The sequence below is a fragment of the Amblyomma mixtum genome, chromosome 9 (assembly GCF_055824585.1).
Source record: "Amblyomma mixtum isolate Tamu chromosome 9, ASM5582458v1, whole genome shotgun sequence".
In the NCBI taxonomy this organism is placed as follows: domain Eukaryota; kingdom Metazoa; phylum Arthropoda; class Arachnida; order Ixodida; family Ixodidae; genus Amblyomma; species Amblyomma mixtum.
Genome location: NC_143020.1, coordinates 55,455,018 through 55,466,639, shown reverse-complemented (window position 1 = coordinate 55,466,639; position 11,622 = coordinate 55,455,018).

Sequence of the window (11,622 nt, the reverse complement as noted above, 5' to 3'; positions counted from 1 at the left end):
ATGAAAGCCTTGCATGTCTTCTGGATTTATTGGTCAGAGGGAGTAGCGCAGATGTCTCGGGCAAAGAAATCTACTAGTATTTCGAGAGCGTCTTGTGGGCCCGGATTCGTGCTTCACAGCAGCAGCCCGGTTAAAGGTACATACCGAACTCGTGCGTTTGCATTATAATCGCACTTAACTGGTTAGAAGGTTTTCCATACATTCAGACAAGGAGTGTCGGAGGAGGATGATAAAGAGGCCTACAACAAAACCTCAATACACAGGGCTAGAATGCCCTTGGTGTTTGCATTCTGGCTGAATAAGGTCCATGCATGTTTATCTCACAACGACATACTAATACACACAGGGGTAAAAACCAAGAGTGCTTTGTGTCGTATGTGCAAATTGCGCATAATGCATTGAAACCATTGTCACAGTCATGACCACGAATAATTGCGATCTTCTACTCTAATGTTGCCATTCTAATCACTCTTGCGACGACAGAAAGTAAGTGACCGTATGAACGCGTCTCTATGCTGTGTAAGTTGCCTCAACAGAACCGTTGAGTGTGCAAAGATAATTAACAGAGCCAATCGTGATACGGCCAGCCCTTACGTGCAAAGAAAATTTTACCAGGAGCTCAGCCAGTGTTTAGGTGTGTATTGCACTTTTGGTAATGCGAGTGTCTAGTCGGGGACAAAAGTATCCGGACCACGTGTTCCTCTAACGAAGCCGATAGCTCTGCTATTATTCGGCGGCTGGTGACCACACTTGTGGAGGTTAAAGTTAGGTTTTTGTTCTTTCAGCTCCACAAGTGCGGTCTCCAGCCGCTGTCTGATAGTAGAGCTAAAAGCTTAGTTTGAGGAACACGTGGTCCGGAGACTTTTGTTCCCGACTGTCTCTTATGAGATAAGTGTCGATGTGTATGACAGTATTTGATACCCAACAATTCTGTACAAGAGCAGTTTTGAACGGTAAAGAGTTTATAAACATAATTTTTTTCATATATCGTAATATTTCACTATAAAAAACGATATATTTGCAGATATCTCGTCGGCACGCTAGCATTTTTTGCTATTAACGTTTTCCTGTCGTCAAAAGTGTTTCTACAGGTTTTCTGTGGCAGTCTTAAAGGCTGGATACGAGTGACGGAAACGCTATAAAAGAAAAATTTTGCCACATATCGGAAGAATCGACCATTATCTTCAATATTTTCATACCAGAACCTTACAGTTTCTCAATATTAAAATATTTGTCCAAGAATATTGGACATGACATGGTTTATTGAAACCAAAGTCTCGGGCGCGTTCAAGGTATTTTGCGGAAAACTCCTTAGGCCCGATAACTTTTAGTACTAGTTTGCCATTTGAGTTCCTCGCAGCTGTGATAAGCATTACTGAACGGTATCAGCATCTGCAACAGCAGAGAATAATATCTGCGGCTTCCACTACGCTGCAATGTAAAACTTGCCAGGAAATTTGTAGTGAGAACTGTATTGTTATTGGTTTGGTTTGATTTATCGGGGCTTGACGTCCCAAAGCGACTCAGGCTATGAGAGACGCCGTAGTGGAGGGCTCCGGAAATTTCGACCACCTGGGGTTCTTTAACGTGCACTGACATAGCACAGCACACAGGCACACAGCACACAGCCGCCGCGGCCAGAATCGAACCCACCTCTTTCGGGCCAGCAGCCGAGCGCCGTAACCACTGAGCCACCGCGGCGGGGTGTGTATTGTTATTTAAATAATGATTCGTCGTACTTCTGTGAATGGGTGACGCCGTATTTTAAAACCCCAAATGTGCCATGCCATACGTATAGCTCAAGTTAGCTTTAGAATGGAGAAAATTATTCGAGCTTATAGGGACTTTAATAACGGACTACAAAGTAGACTAGTGTATGTAAAATTAGTCTAGTTTACAGGAACTATTACATCAGCGTACAAAAGTAATTCAGCTTACTAAAAACACATAGCTTCAGCTGGTGCTTTCCTTGCCTCCGATGTGAATACGATTCCGGCAAAAGCTATTACATATAATTCAAACAGAAATAAAGCAATTGATTTCGAAAGCTAAGTGGTCATGACTGCAGCTGAGAAACATGCCGATATACACAGGCCTATGGAAAGCTATGCAACATCAGAGAGGCATGAGCTAAGCTGCTACGACTGAGGCAACTGCGTTTACGTCGTCTTTCATGATGCATTGCTTCGAAGTATGTTGAACTGTCGCACAGTTGCGTCATGCGTTGGAAAGGTTGGTCCGTAGGCAACTTCGACAGATACGACGCCAACGCTTTGTGCGTCCCATGTTCCACGTGGAGAATCATTTCGAAGGTGACAGGTAGACAAAGGAGACAGTACTTGTTGCGTAACAGTGACCGTCATCTTCGAGAAAGGGAGCGTCATTGAGCGCTTTGGTTTATAGGATGTTCAGGCTCGAAATGATTTTAGCTGTCAATTTCGAGGATTCAGCCGAGAGACAGCAATCTTGGAAGGATTTTGAGTCGATCCGTGAGGAACGAGCAGACTTATCCATCCATTCTCCTGGCAACGTTTCTGTAAGTCACGTGTTAAAAGGGGGAGGGCGGTGGAAGAGGAAAGGAGGGGCATGGTAACGTTCACAGTATACGTGGACACAGGAACCATGCCGGGGGGGGGGGGGGGGGGGGGGGAGCGAGGATGTAGGGAATAACAAAAACTGACTAAACTAGGCTGTGGCTTACTGAAACGTTCGTCCAAAGCAGTCACTGGTCGTAACTGGCAACTTGCAACGTTCTAAAAGTCTTATTAGTCCAAAGATTTTTTTTTTCCTGAAAAGCAGTCTCGTTCAGAGACTCGTTTGGCCGCGATAAGCGATTTTCGGGGTTTACCTGGAGGGGAGATGCTCTGATCCCATTCGTTGTAAGTTTTTTCGAAAAGGAGAGGGCCTAACACCTAGAAAAAAAATATTTCCTTTAATGAAGACCTTTAACTTCAAAAAAAATTAATAAATATGTTTTAAATAATTATAATGACATTAAAAGTTTAAAAGTTTAGACAGAAATGTTATTTAATTAAATTTGAAGTTAAAATGATTGCAATGCATCATTTGAAATATTAAAGTTTAGATTAGAAGGAAAGAAAAAGAAAGAGGTGTTTGGAGGTTGGGGGAGATAAGTAGAAGGAAAAGGGAATTAAATCTTGATTGGGCTGGAACAAAATCACAGTGGCTTTATAGGCATTCCAAAATTAGGGAGAACGAAGTGAATGACGCTTGTAAAGGGAAGAAACCAAATAAATTTGCCTCCTGAAGCTAGCGACAAGAACAATAATAGCTTAATCGATAAAAGAGAGAAGGAAACGACACTCAGTGGTAGAATGATAACCAAAGCATAAATAAAAAACGAATGCCAGCTAGAATAATGGCAGCTAAAAGGGACAAACCTTGTTTTCCAGTCGAAGGAAGGTAGGCCTGATTGCATCGTTTTCAGTGGGCTGCCTGGTATTGATGGTTTTATATTTAATATTTCAAGTATAGCTTGGCCAAAGTGCTCAATGGCTCACGTGATTGTTTTACTACAGGTTGAGTTAAAGACCCATTTTATCCTAGCATTTCAGCCCGAAGAAGCCGAGCCCAAATCCACAGAAAGGCATGCACGTACCCGTTTTCTTGAAAAGCGGAGAGTACCGCTTTTACTGGAGGCACTGGGGAACAAATCTCGCGCCTCCCGAGAGGCTTTCTATCTTTGTAATAATAGATAAGAGTATTTTTCACACAAAAGAGAAGCACGGCTAAGCCAGCAAAATAATGCAAAAATAGAGAAAAGGTGGCTTTCTCAACGAAAGCCCTTTACGCAATCAATTAACGGTGCTGTGACGCCATTATCAGTCGAAAAACAGAACTATGTCATAAATACGCGATATATTTTAGTTTTTTCTTAACATTTTGTGTCGCACTGTATTTTTTTCGGTACAGCTTTGCTGTCGTCTGCAGTATTTTTCTGTCGTAACATCTTAAAATTCTGATGCTACTACAAAAAATCTGTTGTTCCTACAAGTTTTCTGTCAGATACATTACAGAAAGCTTTTGTGACGATAGGAACTCGCCTGTTGTGCTTTTCTGACTGTGTCCTGAAATTCAGCGCTGCCGCGCGTTACGACCTACGTGTTGAGCTGGCCAGGAGTTCGAAGCTCCGAGAACATCGACCTTAATATCAAGGCTCGTACATGAGTGCGCGGCGTATCGGTCTTGACGAGCAGGCAGCGACGTTATCACCTCGAGTTTCCGCACCGTTAGACGGCATCCTCTCCTTCAGACACGACCGCGTAGCGAATGAGGCTGGAAGCGTTACGCCAGCGCGATAAAGGTCAGCGACTGAGCGGCTGGCGTAGCCAGCGTCGCGTCAAAAGCTAATGGGGCGGCTTTTTTTCCCCCTCATGCAGGGGGGTGGGGGGGGGGGGGGGGTAACGGCCTGCACAAGGCTGCGGCGTAGCGGGTGCGGACAGCTGACGCCTGTTATAGCGCCTCATCACTAAGTGCTTTTTGCGTAATGGCGTCGAGGATGGTACGTAATGAGCGACGCGTAATCCGGTTTACGTCAAGAAAACACGGTTGGATAAGTGTCGTCATGCCCTGCTGGATTAGCTTCCCGAACAGCCGGTGGCGTAAAGTTCTTTGCTCTTTATAGTTGCAGTCTGATAAGCTTCTTAAGAAGAGAGCTGCAGTAATCTTCAGAGCTTCGAGTAATGTCTTCAATAACGGAGATTAAGACTGCCATCCCCAACACGCCACGATGATACAGGCTGTAAATATGCGAACAGTTTTCATTTATGATCACCAGTGCACGTGTACTAGTTAGTGAAATTATTGTAGAAGCACCTCTTCCTGAAATCTGTGTAAAAGCAAAGTAAAAACTCAAGGCTTTGTGAAAGATCATTCACTAGGGTCACTCGTGAGTAATGATATTTTAGGGTCGGATTCACATTGAGTGATTGAATGATTTTCACCCGTTGAAGCAACCCTGCAGGTCATGAGGCGTACGTTAGTGAATAGCTCCAACTAAATTCGAACAACTGACGTTTTATACCATGCACCTATTCTGAGTACACGAGCGTTTTCGCATCCCACCGCTGAAAAACTGCGACCGCCGCTGCATGGATCGATCGAAGTCAGGCTATGAGGGACGCCCTAGTGGAGGAATCCCGATAATTTCGAGAACCTGAGGTTATTGCACGTGCACTAACATCGCACAGTACACGGGCCTCTAGTATTTCGCCTCCATCGAAATGCAACCGCCGCAGCTAGCATCAAACCCGCGTCTTTCAGGTCAGCTGCTGAGCGCCATAACCACCCACCTAAGGACAACAGGTAATCGAGCCAATATTAGAAACGCATTAGCAAAGGCTTGTCCTACAAAGGCCCATAGTGAAACCATCGTATTGCAATATTTTTTGCGTGTGAGGTCCTTGTTTATGCCAGTCCAAGCAGTGATCCTTAGAAGAAAACAAGAAAGGGAAATGTGATGTTCAAGGGAGCAGTCAAGCAGAACACTGAGTTCTCTACAAATCCCATTGGGGGCGCTGAGAACAAAAGGGCGCCTGGCTTTCAAAGTATTGACTTGTGATGACATTTGGAAATAGCCTCTCACACTAATCATGTCCGACGTTCCAGTAAGGTTGCTGTGCGGTTACTGGGAAAGGCAGTCCCCATCGGTCCCGATGGCGGCGCAGACAGAGGTTTGCAGGCACGCGGGCTTTCCATAATCACCTGCACGGAATGCAAATGAATGCCAACGCAGGGCTTGCTGCCGTGTGGTAGCATTTGTGCTTGTGGGAAGACAACTAGTTGGCGTGCTTGGTTAGTTTTGTGTTTCGCTGACCCTTTTAAGGGCATGGTGCGGATGATGCAAACGTGGCTGCCCTGGATGGATGAATGATAAGAGCGTGCCTTTTGAAGCTGAGCGTCTCCAGTGCAATGATTTTTTATACTCATTTGTAATGTTACGAGCCTTAAGTAAAGCTAAATAACGACCCACGTAGCGACAAGGAAAGACACAGCTATAAGCCTTTGATACCACTTTCTGCAAGCTTCGCTAACTTCCTCCTCTGCGAGAACTGCTGCGCCATACTCTTCTACTGAAGCTGCGCAGACTATACTCGCTCGTCCGACCGTTTGTGCACGCCGCTGCACGTGGTCCGAGGGAACCGTAGCCTCCGCTGGCTTAGCGCGACAGTGCAATCTCATGCGCACATCCAGACTGCATCTGATTCGCCGAACCGGGTCGCTGCTTAATATATGTGCCCGGCCCTCATCTACACCACTACTGTTATTGAATTACTGTTAATGCTTTAAAAGTCTTTAAAAGATTTCTTTACTGGGAACCTGTACTCATATTGTAAATTGTTTATTGCTTGGTTTAACGACCCCAAAAAACATATGGACTGTGAGGGACGCCATAGCAAAGGCTCCAGAATAATTTAGACCCTCTCGTATTCCTTTACTGTTACTACAGGGTGTTATTTGTGGCTGCATATACGTAAATACGTATAACTTACAGTCCTCTGCAAGCAGAGGATATCGCCTCAGCAGTCATCTGCTTATGTTATGGTTCTATTTTTAAAAGAAAATATATGCGCATAAAAGCGTGTGTACAATCGCTTAAATTCCTAAGTTACCCAGCGGTTTCCGCATATCCTCAGCGGCCGTGCTTCATACAAGATTTTACTCGCCATTTCCTGAGATTTAAACGATGCCCAACCCATGGAACCATGCACTGTCTCATTTATGGTTTTGCAGTAGGCACCTAATGCTAATTTTACCATTATCTCTGGTTTATTTCTAGCGTCGCTCGTACTTCAGGCCTCAGGTACCAAACAGCATTTTCTGAACATTGTCAACAAGCACCAACTGTCGGCCGCCTGTAGCGAATAGCATGTGACTCAATGGGGATTTTTTTACCTACTCCCACCACCGCAGTGGCTCATTGGTTACGGCGCTCGGCCGCTGACCCGAAAAATGCAGTTTCATTCCCGACCACGGTGGTTGAATTTCGATGTTGACTTAACAAAAAAAAAAAATCAACTACAGAGATTGTTTACTACACCGGAGTCAATGCGAAAGCTCAGGTTTTTTGCTACGTATAAGTTAATGAAATCTCAGTCGAAATCAAGTGGAAGAAATGGGCTTGGGAAGGACATGTAATGCGAAGACAAAATAACCGCTGGTCCTTAAGGGTAACGCAGCAGATTCCAAGAGAAGGGAAGCGTAGGAGGGCGCGGCAGAAAGTTAGGTAGGCGGATGCGATTAAGAAGTTTGCGGGTGTGCGGTGGCCGCAGCTGGCAAAGGACACGGTTAAATGGAGAGACTTAGGAGAGGCCTTTGCCCTGCAGTGGGTGTAGTCAGGCTGATGATAATGAGAAGACGACGATGAGAGGCAGTGTCACGGGACTGAGTGCTCGCGCTAGACCAGCTGCGGACACGGAAGAGACGATTTTACTAGGGTCAGAGCCGCCGGGTTCGTGCCGCTCTTACCCACATTCTCTATTAATGCCCTGCAGACCGTTCCCCACGGGGCCTGGAGCTCCTGACCACTTGGGAGGAATGAGAGATCCTACTGCACTCGACAGACCGGGCCAAGCAGAAGATCGCCACTGACCAGGCCGCACACGTCGTGAAACTTCATGAACTCATGAACCTATAATACAGTGGGGTCGTGCGGGTACCCAATGACTTACGTGTTCCAAATCTCTTGGTCGTTCTCTATGCCACGTAGAAGACGACGAAAAGCGGGCAGTGCGGCGGGACGCACGTGTGTGTCCACTATGCACCCTGGCCAATCCCCCACCGTGGGTATGTGTTATTAAGCCTGATGACATCATCATCATCAACGAGAAGAGACAACAGACGATTTTCCTTGGGGTCGGTTCCCATCGGATTAGTGCTTGCGTACTAAAAACTCTGCTGGCGATAGTGATGTATTGTAAGATGACGACTTACTTGTGGGGACCACTTTGATGGCCCTACTTTACCCCCCTGGTTCTAATACTGAATTTGCGCGCCGCCCTGCGTCCGTTTGGGAGGATACTTCCTGCGCTAGAGGAGAATTTGCCTTTACATGGAAAGAATTTGCATCCCGCTTTTGAATGATGGCTCGCTGACCGCTCTTCGGGGACAGTGAAGAGACACTGTGGGCTCGCGCGCTTCCTTTTTCTGCTTATCTTTCGTTCCTCTGCTGTCGCAGGCGTGTGGCTTCCAAGATCATTTTGCATGGCGCATCGTCCCTTCTTCAGCGGATGAAGAGGAAAGAAGTTACGTCATGATAGCAGAGCCGTGATCGGGGCTCTTCGTCGTCATACGAGGGAGGGAATGGGTGGTGGGAAGTTTGGCACTGGCCTTTGTCCGATGAATGAGAACAGCTATAACTGATCGCTAGATAGCTCCGTTATAGGCTGACAGAGCTTCGCGAGGCGCGAGCTCTGGCCTGTCGTTCTGAATCATTGTGAGTTAACGCAGGTGTCCAGGCCAATCTGTAAAGTAGGCTCAATGTACAGTGTATTCATGTCGCAATAAGCATCCTCTTCCGTCTGCAACGTGTCACGCCCAAGAAGACCGAACATAAAGTATACCATCGAGGACACTTCTGGAAAAGCATGGCTACAAGAGAGCTGCTATGATTGGCTGATGCGAGAAAGTGCCGCAAACAGTGGAAGTAGTGTGCGGGAATATAACACTAAGGAGCGGGAAGCATAAGAAGAAGAGGCTTGGCTGGTGTCGATTTACCCACCTCTCCTTGCGTTCTCTGTATTCGCTGCTGACTTTTGTTTCTTTGTTTTCTTGTTTTTTTTCTTTTTGTTTGCACCTTGGAATGATTACCTGGTGGCTTAAACTTTGGGGTCGTCTGTTGCGTTATGTTTTTTAACAGACCTATTTTGCTTTAAACTGTGTTGTTTTCGTAAAGGGAGCGCTCAGAATATTTTCGTGTATCTTGTATTGACTTGAACCCGGTAAAGCTCCGCTGATCGAGGGTCTTTCTCTCATTAGTTTATGTTACAGTGCTAACTGTATTACAGAGGTAACTATACTAAGGGCTTTGATCCCTTTCATGAACTATACGTTTTCCGCCCAAGTGAAAGATGCACGTATTCACAGTATAAGCGCCGCTGTAGATTACGACTCGATTGAGACTCATAAATATGCACATGTGTTTAAGAAGAAAAAAAAAAGCGGAGAAAAATGAATGGACAGGAAGCAAGCGGAGAAGGGGGGAGGTGACACCAATAAAGCGGCATCGTCCGAACCACAATAGTAAGACCGGATACAAAAAAGTCGACATCTAAATATAACGCATTGCATGCATTAAAACACAGAGGACAGTCAGAGGCAAGTGGTTTGACTCGCTCTGACTACGCATTCACGCACTATACCTGGCGCTCGGCATCTGTGAGCACTCATTTGTCTATACTTTGTCCAAGAAATTGTTCATCCCCTGGTGATGTTGTTTTACAATTGTAGACCTTATTAAAAATAATTATAAGTAAAGCGGACCTAGTGGTGTGTGCCTAATGCACACTGGATCATGAATGTTGTGCATTTCTATCGTCTTACGTAACAAGTCTCCGTCTGTAATCCTTCGGAAGTCACTAATCCTTCCTTCTACCAATTACGAGCTGCAGGTAATCCACGGGTCTACCTTGCATTCCTTCTCATTAAAGCCATGACATTTAGCCGCTGAAAACACATGTTCTTGGCTGCTATTTTCGGCGGCGCACGGCGAGTTCATTAACATGATTCCTCCGGAATCGAACTCGTACCCATTTCCTTCAAGCTGCTGATGCTTGACGTTTCCGATACGTACGCGTCATTAGCGAAGGCGCCTGCTCGCAAATGAGTTGACTTAATTGGTAGAGCGACTGCGGTAGTGCCGTTGGCAAGGGAAAGTCAAATATTGATTGTTTAACAAAAATAAGTAACTTAATATTTATTTATTTGCAAAGTACTAATCATAATAAAATATGATGTAATCTTTTACAGCGTTATCTGTTAGTGCCTCTAACCCCGGCTTTCCGGCATCGTCGCCGTCCGCACCGGAAGCGAAAAATGCTCACAGCAACAAGCTGAGAAGAAGTTGCCGTTTCCGTACTGTCCCACCTCGCCCTAAATAAAACCCAACTTTGTGAATTTATTCCCTTCCCTGTGACGGTAACGCTGAACATGCGCTTTACGGACTCGTAACCATCGAGTAAGTTTTCATTTTTTTTCCTACATTGTCCCCAGGACGTCCAAGGCAGATGTTGCAGTGCTTTAGCAACGTTTGGATTTGGAAAGAAAAAAATTAATCATCGGATAGGCAGTGTAGCCACGTATGCACCAATGCTTTCACATCATCTGGACTGACTTTGCCCGCCTATGTTGTAAAAGGCAAAGCAAATTATGCCTTTTGGAAAGTTTTAGAATTAAAAAGGAAGGGTTGTTTCACTGCTTGTTAATCTGCTGGTAAGACAGAAGTCCACTCATGTTATTACTCCACTAATACATGACTGCGAAGTAGTTTTTCATCCTTGATATTTGAAAAATAAATAACCAAGGCCTGCTCCTCTGTCGTGCGTGCTTTTAAGGGGACAGATATTCTGGATGCTCTGGTGGTTCCATCCTTCACCTGTCATGCGAACAGATAATCGATGGTTTATTTGAGTAGCAGAGTGGACACATAAGATAAGAAGGTACAGTTTGGTTCATTGCTTCAGCAAAGAATGAGGCGTTGTGCTTAAACTAAGCACAATAGAACGTCCATAATTCGTTAATTTAGCTTCGTCTCTCAGCAAGTTGCCCTAATCATGAGGATAAAGTGCTGAAAATACATTTCATTACTTCAAAGGGTACATGTGGCGTTGTCAAGGGAACCATGTGAACATATTCTGCTTCATGAAACACATAACCAGAGGTCACATTTGGATTTAAAAAATTCGCTGTTTGGCTGTTAGTAGCGCACAGTGGTACACTTACCTTAATACGACGTGGGCAATACTGAGCAGTTAGAAAGTTGCTAGGAGAGGCGGTTATCATACGTGGAATTCAACTGCAGGAATAATCATGGCGATGATCTACTTTCAATATAATCCTTTTGGAAGGACAAATAAAGGATAACTTTCTCCATCTTTGCTGCACTTCCAAGTGGATCTTCGCTTGAAATCTAAAGGCACACCAGCATCCTGACTTCAAATGTAGAAGTTGAAGTCAACACTGTGACTCGAGGTTGAAGTCAGCGGGGCGGCGAGAGTGCCTGTTTTGCTCCCTGGTCATTTTTTTTTGCGCTGTTGTTCTGTCATTTTAAACAAATCATGGATGACCAACTAGCCAAAGCAATCAATCTTGCATGTCAAACCTTCGCCACAGGAAAAAAACAAAACAAAGACGGAAACCTTCGGTTGAATTTCCTAACATTTCATGTCGGTTTCACTTCATTTGGTCCTTTTCCATTGGCCGCTGTTTCCGGGTGATGTAAGCCGGGGAGGATTGCGTCACAGTGGTCAGGGCAGAAATACGCCCACGATTCCTCTCATTTGCATAAACCAATCTTACGGCCATGCCGCAGTGGCGGAAAAGCACCGACGCCAACGAATGACGAAGGGGAGCATGGCTATTCGGAAACAGAGACAGAATCTCACC